Source organism: Lissotriton helveticus, chromosome 4_1, assembly GCF_964261635.1.
Source record: "Lissotriton helveticus chromosome 4_1, aLisHel1.1, whole genome shotgun sequence".
Classification (NCBI taxonomy): domain Eukaryota; kingdom Metazoa; phylum Chordata; class Amphibia; order Caudata; family Salamandridae; genus Lissotriton; species Lissotriton helveticus.
Window position 1 is genome coordinate 262,451,625 of NC_136063.1, and position 20,006 is coordinate 262,471,630.

The window sequence follows — 20,006 nt, forward strand, 5'->3', positions numbered from 1 at the left end:
CAACGCCGTCTCCTCGTCGTGCTTCAACATCCTGCGCATGCTACGTAAGATCTTCAGGTGGATCCCCACCGAGACCAGGAAAACGGTCACCCATGCCCTCGTCACCAGCCGTCTGGACTACGGCAACTCCCTCTATGCCGGAACCACCGCCAAACTCCAGAAGAGACTCCAGCGGATTCAGAACGCCTCAGCACGACTCATCCTGGACATCCCCCGCCGCAGCCACATCTCCGGACACCTGAGAGATCTGCACTGGCTCCCGGTCAACAAGAGAATCACCTTCCGTCGCCTCACCCACGCACACAAAGCCCTACACAACCAAGGCCCAGGATACCTCAACAGCCGCCTCAACTTCTACGCTCCCACACGCCAGCTTCGATCGACCGGCCACGCCCTCGCTGCCGTCCCCCGCATCCGAAGAGCCACCACAGGAGTAAGGTCCTTCTCCTACCTGGCCGCCAAGACTTGGAACTCCCTCCCGACCCACCTCCGCCTGACCCAGGACCACCTTGCCTTCAGGAAGCAGCTCAAGACCTGGCTGTTCGAGCAGTAGCGGACCCCCCCTCCCCTAGCGCCTTGAGACCCTCCGGGTGAGTAGTGCGCTATATAAATGCTTTGATTGATTGATTGAACATTAAGCTTGGGAAAGTCCTCCTTGGAACACGTCGGCCAATCAGATGACCGTCCTACTTCGCGGAGAGGAAGTGAATGGCTATCAACACTTCTATATTCACAGTAGTTCGCAACCAATCAACATTAAGCCCTGGAAGCTCCTCCTTACAACACATCAACCAATCAGATGTCCCTCCTACTCAGCGGAGGAGAAAGGAATAGCAAGCAACACTTCTACTTTCAATGGTTCACAGCCAATGGACATTAAGCTCTGGAAGGTCCTCCTTAGAACATGTGAGACAATCAGATGTCCTTGCTACTCTGCGTAGGGGAAGTGAATGGCTGGAAATACTTCTACTTTCAATGGTTCGCACCCAATGAACATTAAGCTTGTTGTTGAAACACCTCAGCCAATTAAAAGTTAATTTTGTTCTGAGGACAGATAAAGAACACACCCTCCCACATACTATTACATTTCCTTTAACAAAGTGACACTATCCGTGATAAAAGTGAACACTGCATTATAAGAAAACAGTATTCCGCATTATTTTAAAGGAAGGCCGCTATACGGTGAATTATTATTTTCCCGATATAATTTCCACAGCCTACCGAATCTCCCTCCCAACATGAGTGAAGCCCCTGGGCTGCGGGGACCCCAGCAGGCCCCCGCTATTATTTTTTAAGAAATGCCCCCCGGACCTAGCCCACCCAGGGGCATCATTAAAATAAAACGCAGGAACCCGCGACCCCAGCGTGAATTGCGCCAAAATAAAAATGCTTTTTTTAGCCCTGGGGGTCCTTCTGAGACCCTCTGGGCAGGACTAGGGGGTCAGGGTGCTTCTACTCTGACACCTTCTCTTGTTTTACATCTTTGTTACTCTGTTTTCTGGTCACTCACTTCTACCGAGTCACAAGATGGCTGCCAACACTTCCTGGTTTGGAGTGTTGGCAGCCAATCACAGTGAAGCTCATGCTCAGAACTTAGGCTCTGCCCAGATATCAAAACTTTTATTTTTCCAATTTCTCAGCAACTAGTGAATTGATTTACACTATTTAAAAAAAGTTGCTTTCTGATCCAAGCACTACCTTCTTATCAAATTTAGAGAAATTCAGTTCAGTAGTTTCAGCTGTATCCTTGCCCAAAGTTTCCTATGGGAAATTGATTTTTTGACTCTTATTTTATGATTTTCTCAAAAACTACTGAACGGATTTACACCATTTAAAAAAAGGTCACTTTCTGAACCAAGCTCTACCTTTTTGCCAAAATTGGCTTAATTCCGTTCAGCAGTTCGAGCTGTAGCCCGTCGCAAAATTTCCTATTGGAATTAATATGGGGAAAACGCGTTTTGGGACACCTCTTTTTTCTCAGCCCATGAAATGAAATGAAATGAAAAATTGCATTTGTATAGCGCATAACTGCCCTAGGGCCTCGCAGCGCTTGAAGATAAAATGGTTTAGCGCAGGCTCGGGGCAGATCAGCAGGATTTAGCAAACAAATGCGTTTTCAAGGCCTTTCTGAATGAGAGGAGGTTGCTATTTCCTCGGATGGCAAAGGGGAGGGCATTCCAAAGTCTGGTCGCCGAATGGGAAAAAGAGCGGCCACCCCAACGGGCTTTGTTAATTTTAGAGGAGGTGGCCAGCTGCAAGGTACCAGACCGAAGGGGGCGTGCTGGGACATAAGGCGTGACCAAAGGGTGCAGAATCGCTGGGCCTACACGGTGAAAGGATTTGTGCATAATGCACAAAGCTTTAAACTGCACTCTGGCAGCCATTGGGAGCCAGTGGAGGTCTTTCAGAGCCTTCCTCGCCGACTGCCGACGGGAGAGATTGAACAGTAGGCGGGCCGCACTGTTTTGTGTGACCTGAAGCCTCTGCAGTACCGAAGCCGGTGCTCCTAGGTAGAGAGCATTCCCATAATCCAGGCGAGAGAGAATCAGGGCCTGGACCATGGTCCTCCTCGCCTGGAAAGGGAGCAAAGGGAGCACCCGCCGGAGCATCCTCATTAGTCCAAAGCAAGTGGCGGCAGTCTTAGTAGCCTGGACCGAGAAATCAAGGGCGGTGTCAAGCCAGATCCCGAGGCTCTTTATCTGGGACTTGGGGGCAGGAGGAGCGCCAAGACATGGTGGCCAGACGGGTGCAAGAGCAGACGGGGAGGGATTTCCGAGTAGAATGATGTCTGTCTTCTCCCCGTTAAGCTTCAAACAGGAGGCTTGCATCCATCTAGACAGGGGCCTAAGGTGTCGGATGATCCATCTGCGTGGTCTAACGAGACCACAAGCTGCGTGTCATCCGCGTAGGTGACTATACGCACACCAAAGGGATGGACTATCCTGTCCAGAGGTTCCATGTAGGCGTTAAAGAGGGTCGGGCTCAGGGAGGAGCCCTGAGGGACCCCACACCTGAGAGGGTGTTTGGGAGAGACTATCTCACCCTCGAAGACCTGGAAAAAGCGCTCACTCAGAAAGGAGGTAAGCCAGTCTAGAGCCGCGCCCGACACGCCCATGCCCGCCAGTCGGTGTAATAGCGTGGCATGGTTCACCGTGTCGAACGCGGCGCTAAGGTCTAACAGGATAATGGCCACCTTTCCTCCCCGATCCAAAGTCGTTCTTGCTTCCTCTGTAACCGCTAACATAGCGGTTTCTGTGCCATGTTGAGGGCGAAAACCTGTCTGGGAGGCACGCAACAGACAGTTGGACTCCAAATAGTCTGTTAAGATATTGTTGGCGTGCCTCTCCAGCAGTTTACTCAGCCAGGGGAGCAACGAAATGGGGCGATAGTTGGACAAGTTGCTCTGGTCCAGGGAGGGCTTCTTGAGAAGCGCCCTCACCATGGCGCACTTCCAGGGGAGTGGGACCGACCTGGCCACGATGGAGGTGTTTAAGGCTTCCAGGATGACAGGACGAATAACGTCCAGTGCCTTGACAAGGATCCGGGGGGGTGCCGGGTCATTGGGAGACCCGGAAGAAACTTTAGAAATTAATCTATCCAGGCTGCCGGCATCAAGAAGCGGAATTATATCCAGTTTGCAGAGAGCCGGAGAATCAGCTGGCTTAGATGGGACGGAGGGGGCGTTGACCGTAGGATTACTAAAAGAAGAATATATGGTCGAAATTTTCTTGGAGAAGAAGGCAGCTAGCTCATTACAGCGGTCTTGTGCCCCTTCAGCAGTATGACGCTCAGCCGGGGGTGAAATAAGGGACTTGGCTATCCTAAAGATTTCCCTAGGCGCGTTGGCTGCAGCACTAATTTTCCCTTCGTAGAAGGAGGTTTGCGCCAATTTAATCTCTGATTTATAGAGCCTTATTGCGGACCTATAATCATCTTTCCTAGACAGAGAATGGTCCTTCCTCCACGCTCTCTCTAGTTTGCGGCAGTCAAGCTTTAATAACCTCAGAGCAGGAGTGTACCAGGGTGCAACTTTAGGTCTTGACGAATGCTTGACGAATCACCCCCAAACTTTAAGGACAGGAGCTGACCTGGATAGACTTTTCTTTTGGAGAATTTCGCAAAGATTCGTCAAAGTTATTAGCAAATCAAAAAATGCTTGTCCTATGGAAACTATGTTCTAACTATAACTACCTACTGGCGACCACCAGCAAATTATATACCAACTAACTATAACACCCCTGAAACCTCTGTTTTTTCTGTGAATATATATATATATATATATATATATATATATATATATATATATATATATTTATATATATTCACAGAAAAAACAGAGGTTTCAGGGGTGTTATAGTTAGTTGGACAATTCACTCTTACAAAACCATTGAAATTCTCCCGTTATAGTTAGTTGTACTAACTATAACTCACGCACACGCAATCCACTGCTGAAAATGTCACATTTTACATCATTCATGACATGGTCAGTGATATCACTGATGACATCACTGATGACATCTCAAATGACATCACTGATCACATCACTGATCACATCATCCAGTGAATGTGGTTTGCTTCGATAATTAAATAAGTATTATATATATATAGGAATCTGCCTTGAACACTGACTGGATGTATAAGTGTCTGCATGGAGGATTTAGTAGCAAAGTGATTGAGTGCCTAAGTGACGAATTTAAAGTGTCTCACTAAATATATGGGATAGTGATTAAACTTTGTGAATACCTGTATCACTCTATCTCTTGTTGTGTAAACTACTACATAAGTTGCTTACTAGGTATGTGAAAGTCTACATTAGTTATTAATTAGTTAAGTCAGTATTTTTATGGGATAGTGAATGAATGTGTGTGTGGTTGGGTGGGACGTGTGTGACTGTCGAAAGATGTGTAAATAGTTGATTTAGTAGGTATATGAGGTTAAGATTTTATAACACACTAAGTATGAGTCACTATCTATATGAATAAAGTGTTGTTTGTGTAAGTGAGTATCTTAGTAAATATAAGTATGATCAATTATTTGCATAAGTGAGTAGGAGGTCTGCATAAGTGAATAGGATATGTGCTGGTGTGTAATGTTGATGTAGGTGTATAAGTATATTTAATAGTGTTCTATTGTCTTTGTTAGCATGTATGAGTGAATCTATAGGTAAGTGTTTAGTTGTGTATGTAGATCTAGGAATCACTGAGTGGCTTTTTAGAAACTTGTACTGGTGTGTCAATGGTTTCAAATATGGTACTTCATATTTTAAAATGAGTGTTGAAAGGTTATGTTACTGTATGATGAGGTGTATCAGTTTGTCACATGGATGATGTCATCAGTGATGTCATTTGAGATGTCATCAGTGATGTCATCAGTGATGTCACTGATATGTCAAGAATGATGTAATATGTGACATCATCAGCAGTGGATTGCGTGTGCATGAGTTATAGCTAATACAACTAACCATAACGGGGGAATTTCAATGGTTTTGTAAGAGTGAAATGTCCAACTAACTATAACACCCCTGAAACCTGTGGTTTTTAAAGTGACTTTCTGAGGTTTTTTAAATGCTAATTCCTAACTATAACATGTCTGAAACGTATGTTTTTCTCAGTGAATTTCAAAGGTTTTTTAAATGCTAATCCCTAACTATAACATGTCTGAAACCTATGTTTTTCCAGTGAATTTTAAAGGTTTTGTAAATGACAATTTTTAAAGATATGTATTCTTATATTTATTTTAATGATACTGATTTAAAATTTCTTTTTTAAAACTATTTATTTTTAGATATTTTATTTTTTAAATTACATTACATTGTATAGCCCCCCTTCTTTTTATTTTTTTGGGGCCCTAGACCCCATCCCCTAGAGCCTGACCCGCAAATCTAAATTTATTCATTTTTTTTATAGAAATGGGATTCCTATGGAAGGAAATACAAGTTACTTGTAAGTATGCTTGGAACTACTTTTCAGGGTCACTGCTGGGCTAAAAGATGCAGCACTGGTTTCTCTCCTGATAGCAAATGAATAAATCGGAATTCGTTCTTCGGATGACTTAAGGTGAATATTTTAAAGTTGGAAAACTGCACACTTAAAAGAATTTGCAACTGAAACCAGTCAATGTCAGCCTATGAAAGGAAATTTACTTAGCCGGTAAATAGTGTTATTATTACTTTTTCTTACTCAGGGGTGGATTCTGAATCCAGCACTGCTGCATCACCTCTAAACAGTTGAAAGAATGCAAATTACCAAAGACACGCGGAAGCCTAAGTCTCTTTTTTTTTTTAATATCGCTAGAATGCACGGATCATACGTGCACCCCGCGATTTTACCCCCCAAAAAATACAAAAATTGGGGACCGAGGGAGTCCTTGTGGAACAACCTGAGCAGACCTTGAGGGTCAGGGTGTATCTACCCTCCCCCTTTTCACGTTTTAAACTCATATTTCACATGCTTCTCCAGCCTCCCTTCTTCTGAGGCTTAACATGGCTGCCAGCAGTTCCTGGTTTCGAATGTTGACAAGCACTTGACAGCCAATTAGCATTCAGCGCGCGATCGGAAGGCTGCGCTTATGGTACGATGACAATAAGCGGAGTATCCTTATTCAATTTTTTTATGGGAATGGGGCCGCGTGGCCCCCCTCCCGTGGTCAACTCCAGGCACAGAGGTCCCCACCCCCCGGGGCATGGCTAATTATATATTATTATTTTATGGAGGAGGGCTGCATAGCCCCCCTACTGAAGCCACTTCAAGGCTTCGGGGACCCCATTCCTCGACGACGGCCTTTTTGTTTTTTTTATTTATTATGGCCGTCTCCTTTGGGGACCGTGCAAGGGTCTTCAATTCCCCCACTGTCCCACTGGCTCCCCGCTTCCTTCGGGAGCCGGTGTTCTATCGACGTCCGAAGTCCATCTGTGTATGTACCACCTAGGAGTTGCCTTCACTTTCCGCATGCACGTTTGTGGTAGCGCATCTGTGTTAATATTATGTATGCGCACAATACGTCCCACCATCTGGCTATGTACCCCTAACATATTTCATTGTATTTGCGCATGCTCAATTACAACATGCCCAATCACAGCTCTCACACCCAGTGACATCATGCTCAACCAATCATCCTTCTGCAAAGCATTTACAACCTGCCAACCTTCTCAAACTTTTCCTATTCCACAGTCACAGCCATTGATAGTGTTCGTATCCTCTTCTTCGTAGGTGAGCACTTTTTTTAAAGAATAATTAAATTAATTAATCTGAATGATCTTTAAATATCGCGTAAATGCAAATTTTTGTCGTTTAAACAATGTTGTTTTTAAGCACGCTTTCCTACTTTTTTTTATATCATTAAAGTTGACTTCGTAACTTTTGTTTCTGAGCAATTCACTTAATCCTGAGGCCTTCAATTTTGTAAGTAGTGCGCCACGTGCTGCTTCCTCCCCATGCAGTGCACATGTAATCAATTGGCCAATGTTGTATTTTAGCAAGCTCTGCATGTTTTTTAATAACGTTAAACTTGATTTCTTATCCTTTGTTCTGTGCAAATCAGTTAATCCTGCCATGTTTCTTTAATTTGCCAAGCGCCACGTGGCCGTTCCCGCGGCAGTGTGCCACGTGCACTTCAACTTAATGCGATGTAGTTTTTCAAGTGTAAGTAGTGCGTCACGTGCCCCATGCATTGCAAAAGTAATGTTTTCGGCAATAGTGTATTTTAGCACGGTTTCCAGCTCTTATACCTCTAATATCTTACCATGGTAGGCGATGTTTCTAGGCAAATCACTTAATCCTGCCGCCTTTAATTTTGTAAGTAGTGTGCCACGTGCTGCTTCCTCCCCATTCAGTTCACATGTAATCAATTGACCAATGTTGTATTTTACAATGCTCTCCATGGTTTTTAATAACTTTAAACTTGATTTTCTATCATTAGTTCTGTGCAAATCACTTAATCTTGCCACGTTTCTTCAATTTGCCAAGCGCCACGTGGCCGTTCCCACAACAGTGTGCTACGTACTGTTCAACTTAATGCGATGTAGTTTTTCTCGTGTAAGTAGTGCGTCACATGCCCCATGCATTGCAAAAGTAATGTTTTCGACAATAGTGTATTTTAACACGGTTTCCAACTCTTTTACCACCTATATCTTACCTTGGTAGGTGATATTTCTAGGCAAATCACTAAATCATGCTGCCTTTAATTTTGTAAGTAGTGCGCCACGTGTTGCTTCCTCCCCATGCAGTTCACATGTAATCGATTGACCAATGTTGTATTTTACAACGCTCTCCAAGTTTTTAAATAACCTTAAACTTGATTTGTCCCCTGTTCTATCTCATTATACAGATATCTCAACCATGAGACGTACTGGTCGCCACAAGCTGTTTATTCCTGCCCATGCACTATACCAGATGGTGGTCAACCACTCGACATACCAGATCCACTGACTGCTCTCCATATGCTATCAGATCTAGGCTAGGAGTTTGTAAATGAAGTGAGTGACCAATATTGACTTATCATTTGTATAATACAATGCTAATTCATATTTTGCTTGCCAAATATAACCTCTGATGATTGCTTTTCAACCCCAATCCTATTGAGAACAAATGTTTTTATGTACATTAAAATTAATCTTAGACATATGTACAACATATATTTTTAACTCTTTTTTCAGTTTGCAGAATGTTACATAAATCAGCAGCAAATTGCTGAGGTTGAAAAAAAGTATATCCTCCTCTTCCAGCTGATTACACCAATGTCTCAAATATGGCATTTATTAGTTGTCTGAACCATGGAGATTCGCAAATTTTTAACCAATAACATTAAGGTGAATACTCTCAATATGAGTAGTCGACGCAGATATAAGTACTTGAGGGGTTTTTGGTATCAGATAATCTCCAATTCACACTTGTATTGATGAGTCTGATACAGGGAGGATCTCTTTATAACTAGTAGATAATTAGGTATTAGGATGGCATACAAAGCTCCCAACCTTCTTACTTTTTCTCTTAAAGGGTTCCAAATTGGGGATGAATATTAGGCTGTGCAGTAGAGGTTGACACTGGTACTTGGGCCTTCTCATGAAGCAGAAGGAGCCTCTCTCAATATCCTTAACTCTTCCCTTGCAAAGTTGACCGGATTCTTAGTCTGCAAGTCATTCCGCATACTTGCAGTTCCACACCAGTATTCTTTATTGGGTCTCCTCTTGAAATCAGTCTTGCATATCCTGCAAGTAACAAACCAAAGCGGAGTTATAAGTTGTGAACTCTGTTGACCACAGTGTTTACACAAGGTAAGCAGAGCGGCCTAGATATTCAATACTTCCAATTAAATGCATTAGAAATTAAAGAGCTTATTTACAAACTCCATCCGCCACTTTTGCGTCACTTTCAACATGAGAAAAATAACACAAAAGTGGCACAAGAGTTTTGTAAATAAGCCCTAAAAAATATTGTCCTGCATAATGACTTCATCGCTCACCTAATTCTGTCTCATCTGTGAATCATTTTAAAGACCTGTTCATCTATAATATAAATATGATGCACTAGGCACTTTTATACACACACCGTTTAAATGCAAACCTATAACATAAGTGAAATCTATCAGGTACACTGCACACATTAAAAAAATAGAAAATATCGTCAAGTGTTACTTTCACTTGTAATGTGTGACCTCATTTAGTCACATTGATCTAATTTTAAACACTAATTTTCTTTTTTGTTTTGAAGATTAACTACACTACTTCTATTGGAGTCCATATTATATGTTTGTTATATTGTTTTGTTAAAGTCATGGTTCTAGTTATTTATTGTATTGATATCATTTAGTTATACTACCAGTTATTTGTTGTTTTGATAAAAGTTAATTTAAAAATGTACATACGTCTTTTTTTTGTGGTGGTAGCAGTCCACAATAGAAATGATATTTATAATTTGAAGTATAATTCTGAGGCTAGTTCTTCACCAGATCTTTACCAGAGTGTATAGCTACAACTTACGGTTCCAATACAAAAGAATAAAAAGTACAACGCCATTAGCAACATAGTGTGGTGAACTTCTAACCTCTGTGCTCACGTAAGTGTTCCATGAACTGTTACTATAGTAACAGGCAGAAAGCCGTTTGGGGGTAGGGTTAAAAGTTACTGGCTGTACAGAAACCGTTATATTTACCCTGGATCCTCAACATGACAGAAAGGAAAGCAAAGTAAAACAAAACACTGTGTACCAGATTTAAAACCCCCTTGTACCACTTTCGCATCCAACCCTCCCTACAAAATTACAAGTCTGTGAGCCTCAACAACCCCCCTCAAGCTCAGGAAATCACCACCCCCGGGAATTTGTGTATTACGGGAGGCAGACTGCACGGCCCTCCGCCTAGTGCCCTGGAGGGCCCTGGAAACTGCTACAAATGGCTCCTGCAGTGTTCCGGATTGCCTACCCCCGCTATACTGCTGTTTGATTTGACAGAGGGGGACTCTCACGACTCCCGCCCTCCCATAGCAAACATAGTTTTCATTTTGAAAGACTGAGCAGTGAAATCTATTCTCACTTTCAAAATCCAAAGCAGATTGCATTTCCATATACAAATTAGCATCTACCCATGCAAAAAAGCAATACTGGCTCCCGAAGAATGCAAAGTTCATCACACAATGTTGCTAAAAAATACAGCAATTGTGCTACGTAATGTTATTTTCAATCACGTTCTGATAACCAATAAGAATCATGCTTTTAAAAATCAAAAACATGCACCCTAGTTTTCTGTGTAGAATGTTGTCAAACAACCAATCATTTCTTTTCTGTTTTAATTTCACTTTTCCCCCAAACTCCCTTTGTCCATTCTAACATATGCCAAAGGCAGAAATGGAACTATTCCAATCTATTTTGTCCACAGATTGAGAAAGCTAGGAAAAACTGTGAATAAATCTGTTTCTACTTTTCTCCGAGACTATAGAATGGTGTCCATATACCACAAAAATCTGCGTTTTAATATGCATGGCATCTATAGGAGAGATGCTGTACATTTAACAGATGAAGGGAACAGAGTCTTTCTCATGAACTTTAGACTCTGCATTTGTACTTACTTATAAGTACTAAAATCTCTCAATAAACACAAGGGCTCTTTTTAGAGCCACCCAAAATCTATACACATAAGCTTAATGTATATCTCAAAAATACATGCTTCTTTTTTTTCGGCAGCGAAATGCGCTGATCCTATGCGCATCCCGCGACTTTTCTTTAAAAGAAACATACTATCTTACTTTTTTGCCCTACGGGTCCTTATGTGACCCCTGAGCAGGCGCACGGGGTCAGGGTGTGTCTACCCTGCCCCTTTTTCACACGTTCCACACATATTTCAATGACTTCTTCAGCCTCGCTTCTACCGAGGCACAAAATGGCTGCCAACAGTTCCTGATTTCAAATGTTTACAACCACTTGACAGCCTATTAGGATTGAGCGCGTGATCGGAACGGTGCGCTTATCCTACGAAGCCAATCCTTGCACAATCCGCGGATTCTCTGCACCCATAGATATATAAATGACTTTAACTGTAATTTTCAAAGAAACTACTGAACAGATTGACACCAGATATGCCAAAGGCACAAGTCGGAACTGAGGACTACCTCTCTGCCAAATTTGGTGTAATTCCGTTCAGCCGTTCGAGCTCTAGCCGTGAATGAAGGTCCTATGGGAAATTGCATGGGGAAAACACGTTTTGGGACCCCCTTTTTTGTCGGCCCCCGCTTCACCAATCACCCCCAACCTTTCGGGGAAGGAGCGGAACTGAGCTGGCCAAAAGTTTGGAAAATTTCAAGAAGATTCATCAATCGACGCCAAAGTTATTGGCAATAGAATGTTGTGGTTTTCCTATGGATAATAGCTCCTAACTATAACTACCTACTGGCGACCGCCAGTAGGTTATATATATATATATATATATATATATATATATATATAGGACTGGGTCAAAAATTGCTGGAATCTCCTCTTCCAACTCCGCCTCCTTTAATTCTATAGTCACTGCTCACAAAAACTCAACCACACTAATCACTATATTTATTTATTTATTTATTTACTGACATTTATAAAGCGCGAACGAATACCCGTAGGCGTCTCGACGCTAGATAGGCTAATCCACTGTATCAATTAAGCAATTAACAGACCTTTGGGACACGTATCTACCAGACTCTTCATTTGCTCTGTGATGTATTTCAGGGTACACAGGCGCTAGAGGGCACCTAAAGTTCATACACCACATTGAGTATGATCCAAGGGAGTGCTTATTGCACTCCCCTTGTAGGAAAATAGATAGAGGTCTATGAAGAGTTAGCCTGATCTAAACCTTAATACTGTAAGTCAGAAAACGGTGACAGAGAAGACCTTAACTGCAGCGGTTACATGTTGGGGTGTGTGAAATGTTCACATTTTTCATTTTAGTAATTACATGAGATTTCAGTGAAATGACCCAATATGAGTGTGTGTCATCGGTAAACAACAGCCGCTCATGTGCACACAGCTTCACTGTTTTTGGCTTAATTTGCACATTCACAGTGAATTTGTTTTAGCACATGGGGCATAATTATACAAAGTGGCATACCGGTGTAATTTAAGGGATTTTGGATAAAAATCATGAACAATATGCAAATTACATCAGCCTAATTTACATTTCATCCAGGTCTAACTACAGGTAGATATGTGAGCCCTCACCTTGAACAGTTGACATTATATAATACAAGGTTGCTGATTATGTACATCTTGCACATAAATCTTGCGTATTAGAATAGTGACAACTATTACGGCAATCTCAACCGTCATCAGGCTTGCTCAGCACTACATTGTAGTGTAGACTGAGGTGGGGATGTGAGAAAATTCTGCGAGCAGGAAAAACCTCAGGGTTGGATAATGTTGTTTACTGCTGAGCTTGTTAACTATTGATGTGGAGAGTGAAAACATATAGTCAGTGGTAGCTGGTGATATTTGAAATGGTGGGCGTTATACTTGACCTGAATTCCAGTGATCAAGACAAAGATTAGAGTGAATCAAAACTTTTCTCTGGGGGTTAACAATTGAAGGTCCTCTTCCCAAGGAATTTTGGAAAAATGTAGGGTAAAATATTACATTTGCCAAAAGGTCATAATCTCCGGCTTCATTGGCTCACAATGTGTCATGCTCCTGAGGACTTGACCCCACTTTTTTTAACTGCAATATGGGTACCCTGATGCATCATTAATTTCCTTAAGTATGCCTGAGCTAGGATTTTGGTTCCGTTATGCCGAGAAATAAAGACAATATGATAGTGCCAGAATTTTGCAATTGATGCTATTCACATTTCATGGGTGACCTGTGTCAAAAATGTCCTACAGTATATCAAGGCCAGCATTTTACTATGGTTTCCAGACCAATATTACACGGTTGTCCTCCCTTATGGGAATGATTATTCCCAATATGCCTCAGCCAGCCTTTTTCCATGAGTGCCCATGCCCATAGGCAAGGAATTACCTCCAGCATGGTAGGGATGACATTTTGCCATCACTGCCTCTTCCTTTTAGAAAACATTTACCTCCAATAAGCGTGCAATAACACGTTGTCATGAGTGCTTCTACAAGTCAATATTTAACTTCAATATTGTGGAAACAACAGCAGAAATACAAGCATAACGTCTGCAAGGTAAAAACAAATAACACATAAAAGTGTACGCAAATTGTAAACACAGTGTTCGTAACCTTTTTCCTTTTTATTCTTTTCCTTCCGTTATTTCATAAAGTTCTTTGACACCCAACAGGTGTTTCATCGCAAACAGTAGGATATTGTCCCGGGTCTTTCTCAAGGCTGAGTAAACACAATAAAGAATGGCCATTGTGACATCATACAGAAACTGGTGTACAAAAAGCATAGTTCAATATATTCCTGTGCCTGAATGTGCAAGTACACAAAGATGCAGAGAGTGGAACCTAAAAAAGGACAAGCCTGTGACTTTATCAAATTTTGAATGTGAGAAGAATTGCTAATAAACATGTTGCACATGTGTAACCTATATTCCCTGCATCCAGGTGATGGCAAAAAACCTATAAAAGTGAAAGATCAAGAGGTGCAAGATTCAAAAACTATGCCATGGGCTGGGTGTACTGGATGAGGATGAGTTCACTTACTTACGGGTTGACCATCCTAGGTACCAGTGCATATACACTGTACCAAAGATACATAAGAACCTTCCTTTTCTGCCCGGGAGACCCATTATTTCAGGGAATGATGGGCCTACCAAGAAGATTTCGGAATATGTGGATACATTCGGGGTCCTATGAGCACTGTATGGAATGACTCTATCCTTTATTGGGGTAGGTATATCGATGATTGCCTGATGATCTGGACGTGCACATGGATAAACTATTGGGGGTTTTTGATTACCTTAACAGTAATGAATTTAACATCAGATTCACTTTTGAATTCAGTTCGAACAAGATTACTTTCCTGAATATAGATCATTATATTAGGGAGAATAAGATACACCACAGACCTTTTCACAAAAAGGCCGCTTGCAACGCAGTACTACATGCCTCCAGCGCACACCCTGCTCACCAGATTAGGGCCATTCCCTTTGGGGAATTAATACGGGGAAGACGCAATTGTAGTCATGATCCTGAATTTGATGAATGTAAGAAAGGAATGATAGCCCGCTTCCAGAGAAGGGATTATGATAAAAACACACTTTCAAGAGCTGAACAGAGAATACATAAGATAAAGAGACAAGATACATTGATGGAGCAGATCAAGACTGCCAAAAAAGATGAGAAAATATAAATGGTGACTAATTACAATACTTGCTCAAAGGTGTTAGTACGCAGTCTGAACAGACATTGGAATATTTTAAAAGCCGATAGATCCCTATGTGGTTCTATTACGTACAGACCAGACATCACTTATCAAAGGGGGTATCCCTTAGAAATCTATTAAGCCCGAGTTACCCTAGGGTAAGAGCAACGGAGAGTTGGCTGACTCCACGCACGATTGGATTTTGTGGATGTGTACACTGCAGTGTATGCAAGTGGGCATGCAATAAGAAAACACATTTCAAGAGCCCAGGTGACAAACCATATAATATTATGTCCAATATTACATGCTGCACAAAATTTGTTGTATACGTTATTGAGTGTAAATGCGTTAAGATGTAGGTTGGCAGCACCATAAGAAATTTACGTGAAAGAATTGGGGAACATATGAGAGCTGTCAAACAGGAGGATATCAGATATAGCGCAATGCCCCTCACAGACCAGAAATTGAGACTTCACATTCTATGGCATTGACCAAATCATGAGGCACCCTAGAAGTGGCAAGAGGGAATTGACTTTACGTGAAGCTTTTTGGATTCTCAGACTATGCAGTACAGAGACAGGGCTCAATCTCTTGATCAGAAGCTCCAATACTTTCTGGGGGGATAGATGTGGTTTTTGGTTACATGCATATTCTATGATCATAACATGCAAAACATTAATGGGGGCGATGTGCATATTACCATCACTGGAGTATACACTTATGAATAGTAGCACTATGATTACGTCAAAGATTTGAATTTTGGTTTGCCTTTGTTTCATTTATAAACTCAAGGAGTTCTTGATATAGGAATGTCATTTTCAGCATATGCAAATTTTCTAAAATGTACCGTTAATTCCAAAGAGATCTGGGTTATGTATAATTGGAGCCAATGCGATTTCTGTAAGCTTTCTAGGGGATGGAGAAACACAGTATATGTGCAATACAGCCTAAATTAGTTTCATAATTGGTTTAGTTGGATACCATTTTTGGTATACCGCCAACAAGAAAATATGGTGGTTTTATACCCATGTCAGTAAGGGTACACCAATAACAGGAAATATTCTGTCACTAAGCTTGAATTGTAGCCACAATTTTCTTCTGAGCATTATTGGTAGGAGATTCTTACACTCTATGACACATTAAAAGATGGCGCCCATTGGGAGTCGTATTTGGTATTTCCTTTATAATGCATGATTTTGGGGTTGCGATAACCTTGTCTTGGGCAATGATAATCCCTTTCAGTGCGCTTCTTAGCCCGCTGAAGAGAATTTGGTTTTAGGTAGCTTGATATATGGGTTTCGAGCGATCTTTATATACTTCAAGACGGCAGTTGTCTAGAAGGACACATTTTGTCCTCTGTCGATGACTACAGCTCCCGGAATGTGGGAGGTATTCAATTGTGGGAAGGCTCATTCCTGCTTCTCGTATTCGAGGACATGACGGAGTAATGTACCGACGGACCACGTCGCTAAGCGGTAAGGCTTTTAGAATTGCAGTGAGACTTTGAAGAGTGAAGATGCGTGGCACTACATTTATGGGGGGAGTCGCCTTTGTTTTTAAAGCGGCATGGTGGTACAGATTATGGGTTGTATGGCTACGTGTAGACCGTGGTTCATATTGGGAAGTCGGTTATATCGAGGCTGTTCTATTGAATTTCAGAAGCATGCATATTTTGGATCGAATTAAGATCTGATACAATTTGGAAGCTGGAATACTAGACACTGACCACGGATTTAGTTTATTATCGTATGTGGGATAAAATTATCACCACATGAAAAGTAGGTGATGATATGATTCATAATATTGTCTTTGCTATGGAATAGGAGAGCAGGCCTATTCATGACATGCTCATCTTTACTATACTTCTGTGCTAATTTTACAGAGATTCCTATCAATCAATCAATCAATCAATCAGGGGTTTGTAAGCGCACTACTCACCCATGAGGGTCTAAATGTGCTGGGTGGGGTCCGCATATCTGCTCAGCCGAAGAGCCAGGTCTTGAAGGTCTTTCTGAAGGTGCTCAGAGAGGGGGCACATCTGATGTCCGCCAGAAGCTTGTTGCAGATCTTGACCACAATGTGAGAGAAGGATCTTCCGCCTGCCCTGGCTCTGAGGATGCGCGGGGTTTTGGCTAGTGCTAGGTTGAAGGATCGGAGATTTCTTTTGGGTTTGTGGAAGTTGATTCTGTTGTTGAGGTATGTGGGTCAGATGTTGTGTAGGCGTTTGAAGGCTGGATGAGGATTTTGAAGGTGACTCTTTTCTCCACGGGGACCCAGTGTAGCCTTCCTAGGTGTTTGCTGATGTGTTCGTACCGGGGATGCCGAGGACGAGTCTGATGGTGGTGTTCTGTATGGTCTGGAGTTTAAGGAATAGGGATTTGCTTATGCCGGCATAGAGTGCGTTTCCATAGACCAGTCTGCTGGTGATGAGTGCATGGGTGACTGTCTTTCTAGACTCAGGGGGGTCCATTTGAAGGTCTTGCGGAGGATGCGAAGAGTGTTGAAGCAGCTGGAGGTGATGGCGTTGACCTGCCGGTTCATGGTGAGGGATGAGTCAAGTACAATGCCGAGGTTTCTGGCGTGGACCGAGGGGGTCGGTGGGCTTCTGAGGGTGTTCGGCCACCAGGTGTTGTCCCATGCTGAAGGGTTGGTTCCTACAGAAGATGTTGGAGGTACTTGAGCAATTTCTGGACATGCATGATATTTTGGTTTGATTGATGGAATTCTATTCACTTGTCCATCCTTTTGTGCTATTTTGACCTACTATAGTGATATGGGATTTTGTCCTACACTTGCTACGGGTTTTCTAATTAAAAAAAAAAATGTTCTACACTTTTTCATCATTGTGGTGGGTTTTTACATGTTATGGAGAGGTGTGCTCTTTCACTTGTCTAGGTTTTTTTCCATCACCTGGATGCAGGGAATACTTGAGCTTATTAGAAATTCTTCTCACGTTAAATATTTGATAAAGTCACAGGCTTGCCCTTTTTTAGGTTCCACCCTGTGAATGTTTGTGTACTTGCACATTCAGTCAAGGAAATATTATAAAATATGCTTTTTGTACACCAGTTTCTGTATGGTGTCACAATGGCCATTCTTTATTTTGTTTACTCAGCCTTAAGAAAGTCGCGGGACGATTTCCCATTGTTTGCAACGAAACACGTGTTGGCTGACAAAGAACTTTATGAAATAACGGAAGGAAACAAATAAAAAGAAAAAAAGGATTATGAACATTGTGCAGACTTTTACGCGCTATTTGTTTTTACATTGCAGACATGTGCTGAGGATTGTGTTTGTCTGTTGTGTTGGCTTTGATCACAATTTTGGGGGAGTTTGGTGGTTCTCCTCACCTTACAGCACCGCACTTTGATACTCTTCATAACCGATAAATGTGTGATTTTTCCTAAGTGACACCGATACACCTAATATTTTACCTCTGATCTTTTGAGTCATACACAATCATAACAAACAACTACAAACTCACTCTCACATAATGTTAGAGCTGATATCCTAGGCATGGTATTCCCCCAAACCTCTTTCCTTTACTCCCTAACTTTGCTGAACTTACTTTTGTTGACTTAAAGGGTTCTGTGCACTTTGCCACTTCTAACCAGTGCTAAAGTGCTTTCGCTCTCTTCCTAAATCATGGTAAAATTAGCCTATACAAGAACAAAGCTACAAAAATACAACATGCACAACAAAAAAACTGGCTTTTAAAAGGATTGAAACAATTCTGTCCGTAGAACTCTGTGGATGCGGTGATTTTACACAGAGTACCTCAGATGGGTCAAAATCCACATGACAAAACAGTCGCTAAAGAGGGAAGCATGGGAAAACACAGCGATGTGTCAATGGGGAGGCGATGCGTCAGTTCTGTCGCAGGCAGGAGAAGTGTTGCACTGAATCCAGACTGTAGGCGGGAAGCGATGCATCAAAACCCAAGGCAGTTCTTGGGTGATAGGTCAGAGAACTTGGCGCACTGGTATGATGCGTGGAAATCAAGATGAGCTGAGGAGCTCTGCGTTGATTTCTTCCGCTTTGGTCCCATGATGCATGGATTCTTTCAGCCGCACAGATGGACCTGCATTGGAGTCAATGCAGGGTTCTCAGACTTCAGAGGCACGTGCGCTGAACTTGGGCTGCAGCAGTTTCTTCGGCTGCTGACAGGTGCTGCATTGATTTCTGCGGTCGCACAGTGGAGGTGTGTGGAAATTTCTCCCGCACGGTGGTGCGGCACCAGAACACAGGCACTGGAAGGGCAATGTGTCAATTTTTATGTTTTCTTGATGCTTCTTGCAGCAGAAACAACTTCCAAGGGTCCAGAACTGGAAATGGCACCACAAGGCAGGTCAGAACTCCCAGCAATGGAGATCAAGGATGCTGCAGGTGAAGTCTTTGATGGCCCTGTGACTTTTGAGTGCCTACTAGTTTTACTACACAGATTCTGTCTTGATTCTTTGTCTCTCCTCCCGTTCATAAGAGATGGTTTTAAACCGGCAACACATGAATTACGTTCTGCTGCTGTACTCAATTAACAGCATAATGCACTGAACTCCTTGCCGAATTTTGAGCAATGTTGGGGATATATTTAGTCCTGTAAGCGCAGATATTGATAGTGCTAAAATTAATGCACTTCACAAATATCACGATAAGCACAATAGCCTGCTGCGAGCTCAATTGAACTTCACGTTTGGCAGCATGAGCGTCATTTCACTCCCTGTGTCACAGCATCACAGTGGATAAGTTATTAGAATGTCTTAACTATCATGAAATGTGTTTTCTCGTTCAGAATTTTACTTCCCTTTCAGACAAATCAGAAGGTCAAATAACCGTAAGTTAATTGTAGTCATTGCCACTGGTGAGGGTGCACCTTAGCATGTGCATACCCCCGTGGCATATCTGGTCCTGAAGAAAGCCTCGCTACTTGCACATGGATGCTGAATCATGTAGACCGGCTATCACTTTCTCAACAAGGATGTCTCTGGCCATTTTAACCAGGTTATACATCCAACTATATCACCCATTTAATCTTACCTTACTTATTCACCATTAAAAGTTTTTTTAGGATTGGTAAAGGTAATTTTAATCATCACAGTGTTACTTTGTCACTCACAACAAAAAACCCACTCCTGTAACCAGGCATCGTAGCACACCAGAGAGGCACTGGGCCCCTCGAGTGGGAACCCTATGTTGAAGCATGTCACCAACTAGGTTGGTGAG

At 42.2% G+C, this 20,006-nt stretch overlaps 1 long non-coding RNA gene across 4 annotated transcripts in view; it reads left to right on the plus strand.

Annotated features, from left to right (window-relative positions):
- LOC144827127 (uncharacterized) overlaps positions 1 to 20,006 on the plus strand; it is a 229,286-nt gene that overhangs the window by 46,715 nt on the left and 162,565 nt on the right. For 2 of the 4 annotated variants that reach the window (XR_013610034.1, XR_013610031.1), the window contains exons 2-3: positions 5,907 to 5,942; positions 8,326 to 8,473. This is a non-coding gene — a long non-coding RNA (uncharacterized LOC144827127). The remainder of the gene's footprint in view (positions 1 to 5,906; positions 5,943 to 8,325; positions 8,474 to 20,006) is intronic. The other 2 variants (XR_013610032.1, XR_013610033.1) reach the window with 1 other exon arrangement.